The sequence below is a fragment of the Plutella xylostella genome, chromosome 12 (genome assembly GCF_932276165.1).
Source record: "Plutella xylostella chromosome 12, ilPluXylo3.1, whole genome shotgun sequence".
Classification (NCBI taxonomy): Eukaryota; Metazoa; Arthropoda; class Insecta; order Lepidoptera; family Plutellidae; genus Plutella; species Plutella xylostella.
Genome location: NC_063992.1, coordinates 27,190 through 41,094, shown reverse-complemented (window position 1 = coordinate 41,094; position 13,905 = coordinate 27,190). Strand labels below are relative to the sequence as shown.

General features: G+C 49.4%; 1 long non-coding RNA gene across 1 annotated transcript; it reads right to left on the bottom strand.

The window, feature by feature from the left end:
• Positions 1-671: 671 nt before the first annotated feature.
• On the bottom strand, positions 672-1,700 carry LOC125489286. Its single transcript, XR_007266859.1, has 2 exons — positions 1,463-1,700; positions 672-1,117 (listed from the first exon to the last, which is right to left on the bottom strand). It is a non-coding gene; the product is annotated as an uncharacterized LOC125489286 (long non-coding RNA).
• Between the last annotated feature and the right edge of the window lie 12,205 nt (positions 1,701-13,905).

Genomic DNA, 13,905 nt, shown 5'->3' with positions numbered 1-13,905 from the left:
TATTTTAACAATTACCTACGTGACGAAGCTGTCGCCGAATAAACACACGCACCTCCTGTCACACTTTGCGGGTGGCCGATACGCGGTGTCTGGATCTCAAAGGGGAAATCTTACCAAGGGGAAAAGGAGACCTTAAACTCTGATCGATGGCAATAAGGAGGAGTGGCTCAAACTAATATTTTAAATGGCAACTTACGTGACAGAATGTAACTACTAAAACATTAGGTAGTAAGAGACAAATTTTCAACAATTTTTTTAAATATTTCAGAAATCATTTAAAAATATATATTTTGTTTTACTAAATAGGTAATATCTTCTGGAGTTTAAATAAATTTTTATATTTTATGTCGTCATATATATTTTTTGTAACATTATCGAATATGCGCAGGATGAAGTGGCGGGAGACAGCCAAGATTCGTATGAAATACACCTCTGTCACGCGGATTTACCACTCTGTAACGTAATTTTAAATACAAAAATATAAATTTATATTTTTGTAAACGTGCACAGCCGTTGTGTTTTTAGTACAATGCACGCTGAAATATAAATAAATAAATAAATATTTGTAAAACTCATGATTTTTTCTTCTCAACTGATGGAGACTAAGTTATGTAGGTTAAAAAGAAGAACTGCCCACGTGTGTATTTGTTCCAGGATTTGTGGAGTGTAGCTGTGTTGATAAGAACGTGTGGCTGAGGGCCGGTGTGTGTTCAGCGATTGTATAGTTCGGTACACGGCCGCTTTAAACTAGGCGACCCAGGCGTCCGTGTATTCCGGGGAACCTCGATCCGCTAGTAGGCGACCCACAGCGTAGGGAGGACGGTGTTGTGAGCTTAGTGTGCGTGAATAGATACTTAGATAGATATAGGTGCGGGGAAGGATATCGGGAACGGACTGATCACTCGCCGGAGCTGGAGGTGACGAATGGTGGCCGGGCGGCGGTCCGGCGGCTATTTATAAGCGGGTCGCCCCGCGCCCCTTGTATTCTCCGGAGTCGCCTGTGTGCTGCCCCACCTCGACTCGCGGGCGCTCTTGTGGCTTCGGTATGTGGGTAGGTGCGGTGGATGGTTTGGTAACGGCTCGTTACATTCTCCCCCCTCAGCAGGAGAATTTTTACCTGGTAAAAATTCACAGGTTATGTAGATACATACAAGAAAAAATAAAGAGAAAGGTGCATGTACTGGTGCATTTGTTTACAACAGGTTCCTACTTTATCATCTGGATTCAGGATACATTTTATTTACTTAGACATTTGTTTCAGGTTAATTTACATTTATATTATTAACTTTGGAAAAAAAGGATTACACGGTATTGTCCATGAGCATTTCATCCCTGCTTGGTGCCGGTAAATTCGGACGGAAACGGTATATTATATTCGGGATTCTTTTCTCCATAAAAGATGTGAATATTTTGTTTTTACAAGACATGAGCAATGATAAAATGCATGGTTGGTTTTACTTACATTGTAGGCTATGTATGTATAACTTATTGTGTGTTGATATACATTTTTCTGGTAATTACATTAGGTAAACGGTTGCAGCTTTTTGGTTTTAGATTGTTTACATAGCAAATAATATAAAATTTATACGGCATGTGCCCTTGCGCTGAAATTTACTCGGTCGGTTTGACACTTGACATTGACTTGACAACTAAAATTCTAACCTGTGTACGTTCACAGAGTAACGTATTGGGCTGCGTTCAAAAATTACAATCCTTATTCTAAGCCTGAGCAAAATTTTTACTTGTAACTTGGATGGAAAAAGGTGGATGTTATAAGTTTAACATGTCTGTGTGTCTATTATTTACCTATATTATATTATACTACGGACGGACGGTGTAAAATGTGTGCATTTGCGTTTACATTTTTACCTATTTCTATATTTTTAATACAGATTGCGGTTTTTCGGTTGTATATTTATAATTAAATTACAAATTATATATAATAAGATATATACGGTACGGTATGGAATGACTAGGTCATAAATATACAAATGTTTTAACTATTTACGGCTATTTGTCTTCAATCTTCATTATGTTGATGATTGAGGGTAGGTTTGGAATAAATTGTTTCGTTCGGCATCGCATGAGTACCGCGGCTAGGCTCACCTGGCGATGGGTGATGACGTCGTCGGTAGGTTATTACTGCTTCGGTTCGGTGGAATTTGGTCGCGGCGAGTTTGATGACGATGATTTTAGTCGTTCTTTATACTTTTTCATACGATGAAGAACATCTTTATACATCCCGGGCCAGTAATATGTTTCAGCGATGCTTTTTAGGATTTTTCCCGTGCTTCGGTGGCCTGTTGTTGTCGGTTCATTAAGGTGTTGCTCGATAATCGACCTTCTTTCCAATGTCGGAACGCATAATTTCCACTGCGATTGTGAATTGATCTTGACCCCGTACCTCGGATTTACAATTCGTTTATGGAGTGAGCCGTTTTTGATTGTGAATGTTGGGTCATTTTCAGGTGATTTTCGGATTTCGGTCATTATCCTCTCGAACCATCCTTTTCGTTCCTGGGTTGAAGCTGTGTCGGGATATCTTGGTGGATGTTGTTGGTTATGTTTTTTCTTTTGCTTGCGGGATTTTGACTTTCTTGGGATTTTGATTATATTATTGTCTGGTGGCGTTGATTCTGGTGCGACGACTTCGGCGACTTTCGGTGTATTTTCGGTGTTGTTGTCCCAGACTATTGTGGCTCCTGCCTTTTTTAGGAGGTCTATCCCTATGATAACTAGGTTTGGCGGTGAATAAGCTGGTAGTACGAAGAGTTCGTGTGTTAATTTTCTCTGCCGTATCTCGATTTCTGGGTCTATTTTGAGTTTCACGTCCATGACTCTGCCATCTGCGACGGTTACTCGCATCCCTGCGACTTTTTCTGTGTCGGCGTTTGTCGAGTTCTCTTCATAGATGTTTCTACTGATGTAAGATCTGGTGGAGCCTGTATCAATCAACGCTCGGTATGTCATGTTCCCTATTTTTACGTTTTCGAAGATTCGGTATTCTGGTTGAGTTTCTTCGGCGGTTATGTTCGTGTCTCCGAACTTGGTTTCTCTCCTGCAGCAGTTGCGCGTTAGTCTCCCGAGGACTCCGCATTGGCTACAGAACAGTACTTGCCTGCCCCGGCATTCCTTGTGTGAGTGGCCTGCTTTGCCGCAGTTCCAACAGCATGTGGTCTTGTCGTATTTTTCGTGAATTTTACGCGGTTCTGGTGATCTTTCAGGATTAGTTTTCGGTGTCTGGCGGTGTCGGTCTAGTCGGTGATTCCACTGTTGAGATGAGGATTCTTCTGTGATCTGCTCGTACTCGGCTGCCTGTCTTATTAATTCCCCGAGGCTGGTGAAGTCTTGCTTCTTGATGTAGTACTTGTAACTCGCGTTCATGTTTTCGTACACTCTTTCTTCTTTTTCGGTTTTGGTCATTTTTCCGTACCTTCTCATCAGGGTTTGTATGTCGGTCAGGTAATTGACGAAAGATTCATGGTGGTGTTGTTTTCGTGCGATGATCATCTCGAGCAGGTTCTTTTCGTATCCCGCCGGGTAGAAAAAGAGTTTGAAGTCTTCTAGGAAGTCTTCCCACTTTTTCCAGCTGTCTGAGTTGTTTCTGTATCATAATAGCGGTTTGCCTCTTAGTACCTTAGGTAGTACCTGAAGCAATCGGTCCTGCGGGACGTCGCCTGATGACGTCAGTTCATCCAAACGCTCGATGAACTCAACCGGGTCGCATGCGGTGTCGAACGATATATTCCATTCCCTCACGATGGATGACAGGTTCAGCTGGTTCGCGGTTCTGGTCTGGTCTTCGGATGTCATCTCGAAGGTCTCCTCCTCTTCTTGTCTGATGTGGTCGGACAGCTGCTTCCTCAGCTTGTCAACGGTTAAATTTACGGTCGGTAGTTTCCTCTCCCTACTTTCCCTTATTAATTCCTCTTTACTAAGGTTATAAATCCAAGAAGTTGGCATTTGATGCTGTATATTTACCTACTATAAAACGGGGCCAGTTTGTAATCGGTTACGGAAATTTAAATAAAAATGACCAACAAAAATTTATCTGCTTTTTACTTTTGAATTGTAATTTTTGTTAAACGGGGTCGGTCGGTCGGTTGTCGGTCTATTTTTAGAATGGTTACGGGTAGATAGTTAAGTTGCACGGTTAGTCGGTCGGTTATTTCTAATGATTTACAAGTTATTACGGGGGGCTAAATAATATTAAATATTGATGAGAATTAGTGGATTTTACGTTGGGCGCCAAATGTAATGTAGCAGCTCAGCAGGAGCTGGTCTGGATCACCGGGGAGCGACTCCTGGGCGAATCGACCTGCCTGGCCTCCCCCGAGAGTAGGGGATGGGTGCTATATTGTAATGTGATACTTACCCTTATGACTAACGTCCCCTAGTGCTTAGGGCTGGTACCTACCTAATAACTCTCAATTAATATGTACCGGGAAGCGGTCTTAGACTAGCTCAGCTTGGCGCCGGCCTCTGAAGGAGTACCCGGTCGCCTGGGGGATCTACAATAACCGTGAAGCGGTCTTAACTATCCTGATCTTGATCCTGAGGCCCCTGGAGGGAAATAACCTCGGTAGGTGTACGGGGTGAGAATTAATAATGCCGATTAATTAGTGTAACACAATTTAGGCGGCACTGGACCCGCTTTATTTACAACCAGGTTAACTTATATATCTAAGGTACTTACAGCTTATGTACTTAATATTAACACACTACACACATGCACAAATACTTATCACGGTTATTGATATTTATATTGGTCGGGCCCTGAAGGGGCCTACGCGGACGTTTCTATGTATCTTAATAAGGGGAAGGAATACAGGGTACAGGAGGTCGGGCGAATACCGGTGGTACGTGTGTATTTGTTCCAGGATTTGTGGAGTGTAGCTGTGTTGATAAGAACGTGTGGCTGAGGGCCGGTGTGTGTTCAGCGATTGTATAGTTCGGTACACGGCCGCTTTAAACTAGGCGACCCAGGCGTCCGTGTATTCCGGGGAACCTCGATCCGCTAGTAGGCGACCCACAGCGTAGGGAGGACGGTGTTGTGAGCTTAGTGTGCGTGAATAGATACTTAGATAGATATAGGTGCGGGGAAGGATATCGGGAACGGACTGATCACTCGCCGGAGCTGGAGGTGACGAATGGTGGCCGGGCGGCGGTCCGGCGGCTATTTATAAGCGGGTCGCCCCGCGCCCCTTGTATTCTCCGGAGTCGCCTGTGTGCTGCCCCACCTCGACTCGCGGGCGCTCTTGTGGCTTCGGTATGTGGGTAGGTGCGGTGGATGGTTTGGTAACGGCTCGTTACATGTTCACATTCGTTTCGAGTATAGTAATAATTAACAAATTCGAAAAAAATAAAATAATCACGATTCGTGGTTTTTGAACGAGGGTTGTAAAAGACTATACTCACGTGATTTTAAGATGACTGTGTTTGTTATTTTACACGATTCCTGATGTCTGTGAACACGGGCTAAGAGTTTTGTAAGATTTATTTTGTTGTACATAGAAGATATTTAATTTGAGTTTTATTATTTGTTAATGTCAATTAAAATTTGTTTAAAGAAACATTAGATACCGTAAGTCTAAGTTCCACGAAATATTCACATTGGCGAACCTGTATCGCCTAGTGTGGAATTTGCAACCACATCACAAAATGTAAACAAAAGAGAATGGCCAAGTCTGACCCGCTTTGCCGCTGCTAGCGGGACCTGTTTTTATTCAGTGCTAAGGGTGTTCTGGATAAGGGAAGATGTTTGAAAGAATCTAGACCGCTTGTAAAAGGGATACTTTGCTTGAGGGAGGGAGGCGTCTTGTACAGTACGGGGACTTGATCTTTCGACACCTGTGTCTTCGTTCTCCCGTGCCTCATAGTGGTGAAGTTTGCGCCGGGATGTGCTGTGGTCATGGACTGCACATTGGTGTGTGTTTCATCGATGGCTGCTCTGGCAAGTCGTGGCGCCGTGGAGAAGTGGCCATTCTCCTTTGTTGGTTAATAATCACTTTTATTTTTACACTTGATTGTAAGAGTGGCATTAAATTGCACTCAGCCTCGACTGGCAATTGGCCTTGCATGGCAACATTAGATTATGACTGTAAGAGTGACATTAAAATGCGCTCAGCCTTAAATGGCAGCATTAAATTGCGATTGTAAGAGTGGCATTAAATTGCACTCAGCCTCGACTGGCAATTGGCCTTGCATGGCAAAATTAAATTGCGATTGTAAGAGTGGCATTAAATTGCGCTCAGCCTTAAATGGCGATGGGCCTTAAATGGCGGCATTAAATTGCGTAGCCTTAAATGGCGAGGGGCCTTAAATGGCGGCATTAAATTGCGTAGCCTGGCGAAGTTTCGCTGGCGATGAGCATTAAATTGCGATGAGCATTAAATTGCGATGAGCATTAAATTGCGATGAGCATTAAATTGCGATTAGCATTAAATTGCGATGAGCATTAAATTGCGATGAGCATTAAATTGCGATGGGCATTAAATTGCGATGAGCATTAAATTGCGATGAGCATTAAATTGCGATGGGCATTAAATTGCGATGGGCATTAAATTGCGATGGGCATTAAATTGCGATGGGCATTAAATTGCGATGAGCATTAAATTGCGATGAGCATTAAATTGCGATGGGCATTAAATTGCGATGGGCATTAAATTGCGATGGGCATTAAATTGCGGTGAGCATTAAATTGCGATGAGAATTAAATTAGATTTAGCATTACATTGCGTGGTGTGAAGTGTGTGTGTGAAAGGTTAACTCTAGATAAACAGTGAGACTATTGCGACACCACTGAGAATGTTGGTTGAGTGGTTTGAAGTTGGTGGTAGAATAGCTGAGTTAGCGTTGTTTGATCTAACTGGAGTTATACCTACAGCTGAGAGCTTCAGGCCAGGCAGAGCTTAGGTAGCTATGTACAGAGGTGTTCACCTGGTTATATGATTTTCGTCAATTTTGATAAACAAGGCAGGGAATATATTAACAATGTTCTGAGAGAGAAGCTAATGCAGAGAGTACGAAACAGGGAAGTAAGAGGAAAAGAAGTTATGTGCAAAAGGAAAGGATGAAAGGGTTAGGTAAGGTTAGGCACAAAGAATAATATAATGCTAACATTTCAAAATGATAGTTGAAGGACAGTCGAAGAAGCAATCTGTTTGAATTTCATTATTCTCTATAGAATGAGGATTACGCAAGGGTTTACTGAGCTTTTTGTTTTTATATGGATTGGAAAAATCTGGTAGTGATTGAGCAAATCAAATCAAAATTTAAATGACAAGGGAGGGATGTAGTGTTTACATCTGTGTATGACCATTCTGTCGTCTCGAGAATCGCAGACGCATGTCGCGGGGCGCGGGGGGCAGTCGCCTACCGGCCGCGGTGAAGTAAAGACGTGTGCGATTGTTGCGAGCCGATATCTCGGTTACGTGTCTGTTTATATCAGTTTAATAGTGAACACTACAACCTAAAATTTTAATAAATTAATATTTCAAAAAGTAGAGAACAGATTTTAAAGATTTTTTGCTCAAATATAGAGTTAATTATGGTCTACTTAATAGTGGTCTCAGAAGTATATGTCATAGATCACTTGAGCAAGTTATTGATTTTTGAAAAAACTTAATTTCTTAAAATGTCTGTGGCTCTACCAAAAGTCAAAATTTTTGAAAATAAAAAACTGTTTTGCAACTTGCCGGTCTTGTTTGTTGATTTTGGAGTGTCAGGTTTGGCCGGACTTGTCGGGATCAATGACCTCGTGGCCACGTGGGAGTTGTTTTTTTGGCGTTTGTACTTAGACGCTTGGCTCCAAAAATCTGGAACTTGGCAGGATTGTAGAGGTCGCCGATGCGGTCCAGGGCGTACCAGAAAAAGTAGGGGTCGTCGATCGTTTTCGGCCGGCACGCAGCCGAAAAGGTTAAATTTATCACTTTTTTTCACTTCCTACTTTCACTTTCACTTTTTGAACAAAAATTTTTGCACAGCAATGTAGCGCTCGCTTGCCCGCAAAATTTGACACAATTTTTATGAAAATCGCACTATTTTTACTATATTTCGCGATTTTTTAGGTGCGGAGCGTTGCAAAAACGATGCGTCCCGGACGGTGGCAAGAATGCAACTGGGTTAGGTTAGGTTAGGTTAGGTTAGGTTAGGTTCATCTCGCGCAGGACGCGAAGGCTCGGTCCTGGAAGGAGCTCCTGGAGGGTCTCAACAGGGATCCATGGGGCCGACCGTACAAATCAGTACTGGGCAGGCTGCGTCCGTGGGTCCCTCCGTTGACCGAAACCCTGGAACCCGCTCTGGTAGAGACAGTGGTCAGCACACTGTTTCCCAGGGCCCAGGAAGGTCAACAAGACCCTCTCCCGTTAGACCCGACCACGTGGTCTGACGAGTTAGGAGTGAAGGATCCGGAGCTCGAACGAGCAGTCAGGCGTCTCGGAGCGCGGAACACCGCTCCCGGCCCCGATGGCATACCAGGACGTGTGTGGGTGCTGGCGCTCAGGGCTGGTTTATTCAGACAGTTCATCAGTCTGCTGAACCGCTGCCTGAGTGACGGCGAGTTCCCCACCGACTGGAAGGAGGCCACGCTGGTGCTCCTGAAGAAGGAAGGCAGGCCCGCAGACTCTCCCTCTGCGTACCGACCCATCTGTCTGCTGGACGAGGCTGGCAAGCTCTTTGAGCGAGTCATCGCCGATCGCATCCAGGCACACCTGAGACGGGATGGTCCCGACCTTTCGGATAGTCAGTACGGCTTCCGGATTGCGCGATCGACAGTGGATGCGATACTTCGCGTTCGCTCACTGTCGGAGCAGGCTGTGAACCAAGGGGGAGTTGCGCTGGCTATTAGCCTAGACATAGTTAATGCGTTCAACTCCATCCCTTGGGGAACCATTAGGGAGGCTCTTGTGTACCACCAATTGCCTTCCTACCTGCAGCGAATAGTCGGGTCATACCTGTCGAACAGGTATATCAAGTACCCGGGCAGAGAGGGTATGTTATCGCGGAGGGATGTCAGTTGCGGAGTTCCACAGGGGTCGGTGTTGGGCCCTCTTCTGTGGAACTTGGCATACGATGCGGTCCTGCGAGTTGAGCTTCCAGATGGTGTTAGCACAGTGTGTTACGCCGACGACACACTGGTAGTTGCTAACGGGGCCTCCTTCGAGGAGGCTATACCAAGGGCGGAAGATGCTGTGGCCAGAGTGATTGGCAAGATCCACCAGCTGGGTCTCAAAACAGCGCCCCACAAGACCGAGGCGCTGTGGTTCCACAAACTGCCTAGGAGCAGGGAACCACCTGACCTAGCGGTGCAAGTTGGTGATGCTCGTATCGCAATAGGACGGCATATGCGCTACCTCGGCCTAGTCCTGGATAGTCGCTGGTCATTCGAGGAACACTTCAAAAGGTTAACCCCCCGGATACAAAAAGTAGCTGGTGCTTTGCATGGGCTGCTTCCGAATCTGGGGGGTCCTCGCGAAGGAGTCCGCCGCCTCTATACGGGAGTCGTGCGATCCATGGCCCTCTACGGAGCACCTGTCTGGTCGAAGAGACTGACGGGTGTCCGACGCAACCGAGCACTGCTCAACAGCGTCCAACGTAAGATGGCCATCCGCGTTGTTCGTGGATATCGCACGATATCGTACGATGCGGCGACTTTGTTGGGTCGCTTTCCGCCACTCGACATCTTGGCGGAAATGGACGCTCGAGTGTACCAGCGACTACACAATGTGGAAGTTGCCGATGCGGAGCCGGCATCAGCCGTCCGGCGATACGAGCACCAGGTCGCTCTGGAGCACTGGCGGGAGCGGTTGGAGGAGCCGAGAAGTTGTCGGCAGCGAGCTGTCGCAGCCGTACTTCCGTGCTTCGATGCATGGATGCAGCGGCTTGGCAACCTCACGTATCGTCTGACGCAGGTGCTGACCGGGCACGGTTGCTTCGGTGAGTACCTGCACCGGATAGGGCGTGAGGTTGCACCGTCGTGTCACCACTGTGAAGGCAGCCTGGACTCCGCGCAGCACACACTTGCAGTGTGCCCAGCGTGGGAGTCCGAAAGGCAGATCCTGGCTAACAGGATCGGGCCGGATCTGTCACTGCCCTCAGTGGTGGCAGCCATGACTCGAGGCAAGGAGTGTTGGAAGGCCGTGGTCTCGTTCTGTGAGACCGTCATGGTCCAGAAAGAGGCCGCAGATCGAGATCGAGAGAGGGCCGATCCAGCTCGGAGGCGACGGCGAAGGGCTCAGGCCAGGTGAGCCCGTCGCGTCCCTGTAGCCCGGGAGTAAGAATAAGGCTACGGTATCTCCTGCCCGTCGTAGAAGGCGACCAAAAGGAGGTTAGGGGCTGTGGGCGGTGAGGACGGGGGTCCGAGCCGCCGCATAATAGCGGCCCCGGGAAGAGCGGCTGTGCATGTGGCCATGTACGGTGGCCTGCGCCTAGAGGTGTACGGGCGGTGTTTTTAAAATAGCGATCTCAAGCTCACATGCTGCTCAAGCACATCCACATAAACACCACTGCTACACACATCACACACAACACGTCCCCGGATTTATAACAGATGTAGCTGGTCCTTTCATCATCAGGGATCGCTATTTTAAAAACTCCGCCTGTGTGCTTTTGGGCGCGGGCCACCGTACAGCCGCGCAGGCTGCGAAGGAGTGGGGAGACCTTGAGTCTCCCGGAGAAGAGCTGCGGCACGGTGTGAGGTGACTCCGGTGCGTTCCCCTGGAGATCCCGGAGCACCTACCTGCACTGATGGTGGCCACCGAGGGGGTTTTAGTGGGTAAAAATCCCACATATCCCGTCTTCCTCCCCCGAGGTCGGCGGGAATCTAAAAAAAAAAAAAAAAAAAAAAAAGGTTAGGTTAGGTTAGGTTCCACGGACCTGCTTAGTTGTCTAAGTGGGAGGGGAGGTGAACCCCTACGTGGCGCGTCCCAGGTGGCGGATAGGGAGCCTCGGCTCTCTGCAACTACTACACTCGTACTAGTGACAGTGACCCGAGGTTGAGTTTAACTCTCGCGGACCAAACACCAAGGTGGAGGAGTTCTAAATCATGGAGGTACAAAAAATAGATGATATTGTACCCCAGGAGGGTCCCGTAACTGGAGAATCCCTCCCCGAGCCAATTGGCTCGGGCTGCCCCTCGTATTCTGGGGGGGGCAATTTGCACCTTTATGATTTAGAAAAAACTACTTGTGACAATGTGTCAGGTATTGAAGTTTCAATTTGTGATAAAGAATTTGCGCGCCCATTTGAGCGCACGTCTCAGCGCAGAGACAGTGTCGGGTCGGACACGTCGTCGGTGGTGTCATTTATCTCTATGACATCATCGGACGTCGTGTCTAAACGGCCCAGGAAAAGGGGGAATCCGGGAGCCAATAACAGCCCGCCGGGTTCAAAACGCCGAGTGCTAAGGCGCTCGGTTAGGGATGGAAGTGGGGAGGACGATGAGATTCTTGGCCAATCTCTCACCCCCTCCAACACCAGGGCGAAGGCCTCACTACCAAAGGTGGATGACCTGTTGGCAGAAATGCAGGGACGACCGACAGCTGATCTGAATGCTTTTATTGCAGCTCAGCTGTCCACTGTCGAAGGGGTTGCCGACAGGTCGAGAAATTTGAAGGGCACCTTCGTTCACAGTCTTCGCCTTGCCGCGAGACAGGTGCAGGCCGCCACCACAGAGCTGGTGCAACGCACGGTGTCGGGCCGGAACGAGGAGAGGCTGGAGCGGGAGAACGCAGAGCTGCGCTCTCAGGTAGCCGCCCTCAGTTCGAGGCTGGAGGACTTGGCCAAGGAGGTGGCAACACTCCGGCAGACCCAGGACCAGGTCGCAGCGCCGGTTTCGCCTGTCAGGCCTTCCCCCGAACCTTCGGGAGAATGGGAGCGGTGCCTGATGGAGCGCATTGGGAGTTTGATGGACAAGAAACTTGCGGCAGTTGCGTCCATCGCTTCCGCTCCTAAAACTCCACCTCGTGTCGGCTCGACACCGTCAGCCGGGCACAATAGGCCAGCAGTGGGGGCAGTCCCAGGGACACAGCCCAGGCCTAAGGCCAAAAAAAGGAAGAAGAAGAGGAAGAAGGGGGTTGTGGAGACCCCAGCTCCGGTGGCTCGTACACAACCAGTGCCCTCCTCTGCTACTCCGGCAGCGGGAGGAAGCACCTGGGCCACCGTAGTGAGCAGGAAAGCCCAGAAGCCGAAAGCAGCGGTCACTGCATCGCAGCGGCCGGCACAGACGAAGAAGGTGGTTCCGGCGAAGCCTCCCTCATCGGCAGCTATTGCCGTCACAATTCGGGAGGGCGCAGACGTCACATACGCTGCTGTCATGGCAGCAGCGAAGGAGCGTGTGCGCCTGAGTGACTGCGGCATTAGCACCGTCCGCATGAAGCGAGCCGTGACTGGGGGCCTCGTCCTAGAGGTTTCTGGCGCAGACTGCTCGAAGCATGCGGACGATCTTGCCGCGAAAATGAGGGAGGCCCTAGCCGACATGCCGGTCCATATCGCGCGCCCTTTTAAGACGGGTGAGGTGCGCGTCATGGATCTGGATGAGGCAATCTCGCCTGTTCAGTTGGCCGCGGCGATTGCGAATGCGGGAGAGTGCCAGGCTACCGACATCAAGGTGGGCGAGATCCGACAAGCACGGTCGGGTTTGAATTCGGCGTGGGTCCGGTGTCCGCTCTCTGCAGTGCGCAAGCTGGCAGCAGCGAAGCGCATCCGCGTGGGGTGGGCATCGGCGAGAGTTGAGGTCCTGGCGGCCAGACCAATGCAGTGCTACCGCTGCCTCGAGACTGGCCACGTCCGCCGCCAGTGCCCCAACTCTGCTGACAGAAGCGACAGGTGCTACACTTGTGGGGAGACCGGTCATCGCGCAAGCCAGTGCAGGGCGGATAGGCCGAAATGCCCTCTTTGTGCCGACCTCGGTAGGCCATCAGACCACCGGCTGGGCAGCAAGAGGTGCACTCCTCCAAAGGGCCGTAAAAAGAAGCCGCAGGCCTTGCCTGCCAATCCCCGAGCCGATGAACCGGTCCCAGCCAGCTTGCCGGTTCCAACGGGCAACACGGGCCCGAGGGAGGCAATGGAGGTTTCCCATTTGCAGCCATAAACTTGTTGCAAGGCAACCTGAATCACTGCCGAGAGTCACAGGACTTGTTCCTGCATACTCTGGCGGAGCGTTCGGTTGCCATGGCAGTCGCGTTGGATCCTTACCGAGTGCCAAATCACCCCCGATGGTTCGGCGATACCGGAGGATTCGTCGCCGTTTATTGGTGCGGTGGATCGGGTGACCTCCCGTGCACTCTCCTCGAGCGGGGCTTGCGCTTTGTAGCGGTTCAGCTGGGCCCTATGGTGGTAGTGGGCTGCTACCTGTCCCCCAACAGTCCCCGTGCAGAGTATGAGTCTCATCTGGATGCGGTAGCGCTGTGTGTTCGCAGATGCTTGCCTCGCCCCGTGCTTGTCCTGGGCGATTTCAACGCCCACTCTAGAGCCTGGGGCGGGGAGGCAGACGACGCTAAGGGAGACTCAGTGCTGGAATGGGCTGCTGGGCTCGACCTACGGCTATTGAACCGGGGGTCCGTGCCCACGTGCGTGCGGTGGCAGGGGGAGTCGATCGTGGATCTTTCATGGGCAACTCTTCCTGCTGCACGTCTTGTGTCTGGATGGAGGGTGGCTGAGGAGATGGTAACCCTGTCGGACCATCGACACGTCGTGTTTGAGGTGAACCTCCGGCCAGCTGGCCATACCATCCGCACGGACACTGCACAACGCCGCTGGGCACTAAAATCGCTGGACCGGGAAAGCCTAGTCGCTGCTGCAACGGTAGCGTCATGGGCGGGAAGACCGGCCGAAGGCGTCAGCGTAGAAGAGGAGGCCAATTGGTTCCGGGAAACGATGACGTCCATCTGTGACGCGTCGATGCCC